Consider the following 2,728-nt stretch of genomic DNA (forward strand, 5'->3'; position numbering starts at 1 on the left):
AGCACGGGTAGTTGTTTTTTGGGGTGATGGTGTTGGGGGGGGGGGGGGGGGGGTATTGAAAAATCCTGGGGAAAAACAAACCTATATTTTACTGCTGTTTGTCCTTGTTAGAGAAATTTCTCCATAACAGAAAGATTTTTCACTCTTATTGTGGACTCTAGGGAGCAAGTGAAATCTTCCAGCTGGACATACTCACAGTGGTTCTTCTCCCTCTCTCCCTCCATGTTGGCTGGTGTTCCCCTTTAGCCTTTCCCTAAAGAACCTTTAATTCCGCCCAGGCTGCTGATCAATGCCACCGATACAAAGTACAACAAAGCCGGCGTATTCTGTGGCATACAAAGAAGGATTTCTGTACCCGATGCTGGGGAACACAATGTATCACTATCTTCCCCTGCACATACTGTTTCCATTGGCACAAAGAGCAGACAGTCTATGCGCTGGCACTAGAACAGATGTAAGTTCCAGCATGACGTCACACCCATTCCCACTACAGGCTGAGATCCCTGCAAGTGGACGGGTTGTTCATCCCCACCCTGCGTTCATTTATCACGCCCTATAAACATCATGCGGCACAGTCTGGGCAGGCTCTGTGGTTGAGCCATCAATCCTCCATTGTAACAGTGTAATCAGTACAAGCCACTTCCAGCTCCGCTCCTCTGACAGATCCCATGTTGGGCTGCGATTTCCACACCAAAAAAAAAAAAAACCTACTCATTAATGAACTACTAAAGCCAAGTAATATCAATCAGTCCAGTATAAGCTGTGGCTATGTTAAAGGGTACTTATACCCCAGAGATGGGCAACCTCAGCATTCCAGCTGCAGTGAAACTACAAGGCACTGCAAGACTGGCAGCCACAGACATGACTCCCAGAGGATGACGAATTATGGATTTGTAGTCTCACCAAAGCTGGAGTTCCCCGGTTGCCTACCCCTGGTATACCCCATGAGATCACCGAGTGTAAAATAAGGAATGTAAATAAAGGTTATATCACGATTCGTCCATATTCAGGGTGTAACACCAAACATGGTCAGATGGGCTACCCCCATACCTTTCTCGCCCGATTCCCTGAATCATGGGGTTCTTCTCCGCACAGGCTACTTCTGTATTTTGAAAACTGACCCACCCGCACAGCCACAATGGCGCTGCTGAATGACGGCTGATAATTTTCCACCGGACTGTGTCAACTTTTTTGGAGCCGGCTGTGCCATCAAGGTTCGAATTTCAATCGACCCAAATTCGAGCAGTCTATGGTGACCTTAACTGTAGGCGATTCTTCAACAGAACACCACACTGGACAGTACATTCAGGCAGGGGTGTGGAATTTTTTTTTTTTAAAACTACTTGTCCAAGGGCTAAAGCGGGGGCCAAAGCTACTTGTCCCAATACAAAAAAATAGTTTTATTCAAAACTAAGGATGCACCAATACCGTTTTTTTGGTATCGAGTACCGATTTTTTGCTTTTGGATCTCGCCGACACTGAATACTAATACCGGTGCTACTTTCACCAGCTCATACCCAGCATTGACTGATCATTTTTCACTGGTAGGGCTTCTAGTAAAAAAAAAAAAAAACTTTACAACTGATTCCGGTCTGTACAACCACGGGAGACAACACACCAACTCAGCATGAGGGGCATTTCTATATCCAGTATCCGAAATATACACTGTCAGGGGTGTGGAAATTTTAAAAAAAAACTACTTGTCCAAGGGCTAAAGTGGGGGCCAAATCTACTTGTCCTTCACGACAATCTACTTGTCCCAATACGAAAAATAGTTTTAATCAAAACTAAGGATGCACCAATACCGGTTTTTCGGTATCGAGTACGAGTAACAATTTTTTTGCTTTCGGATCTCGCCGACACTGAATACTAATACCGGTGCTTCCGCTGACATAGAGCAGGCTTCCCTGGTAATCAGGAAACCGGGCAGCAGGTAATGACATCCCGCCCAGGTTCCTGATTGCCACGGAAGCCGGCTCCATGTTGTTTGGCCTGCTTGATTGCGATTGGCCACACAACGTACATTCAGCTCTGCTTGTCCGGAGCCGGGCTGAATGTACATTAAAACTACTCGCCCGGCGCCCGAAACTGCATGTCACGGGCGTCGGGCGATAGGAATTCCACACCCCTGTACACTGATCTCCCTCCACAATGAGAGCTCCTTTCCAACAGGAGCCTAAACACAGAGGATTAATTAATCATGATCCCACCCATGGTAAGCACAGTACCACACTGCAACATTACTCTAGATACTGGAAGCATTTTATTTGAACTGATTAACCACTTGAAGACCGCGGTGTTACACCCCCTTCCTGGCCAGGCCATTTTTCAGTATTCAGCGCTGCGGTACTTTGACTGACGTTTATTCCGTCATGCAGCGCTGTACTGAAATGAATTTAAGAAAACCTGCCTACGGTGTCCATTTTAGGACATACCTTAGTTTCCTTCTTCACCTTGCTCGGGAGGAGCCCCGCCAGCCCCCAAAGCTAACGTCACCTGCACACTGAAGTGCAGGAAGATCCCGAATGACTAAACCTGGGCAGATTGCATTGTCTGCCCAGGGAACCCTGCACACCATACAGCACTGAGACCAGGGGAGTAAGAGGGTGAGGAGAGACAGAAGAGGGCTGGTGAATAGCACCCCAGGTAAAAACAAAAGAAAAAAACTTTAACCCTGCTGCTTCCCGCCCCACAAGGCTACAGGGAGTACCCCAGCAAATGCATGACC

The 2,728-nt window shown here is 47.2% G+C and overlaps 1 protein-coding gene across 1 annotated transcript in view; it reads right to left on the reverse strand.

Moving 5' to 3' along the window:
* Positions 1-2,728, reverse strand: part of LRRC8A (leucine rich repeat containing 8 family member A) — a 32,119-nt gene that overhangs the window by 5,390 nt on the left and 24,001 nt on the right. The gene's annotated exons all lie outside the window — the stretch shown is intronic.

Source organism: Nanorana parkeri, unplaced genomic scaffold (genome assembly GCF_000935625.1).
Source record: "Nanorana parkeri isolate BGI_ZX_2015 unplaced genomic scaffold, ASM93562v1 scaffold834, whole genome shotgun sequence".
Lineage (NCBI taxonomy): Eukaryota > Metazoa > Chordata > Amphibia > Anura > Dicroglossidae > Nanorana > Nanorana parkeri.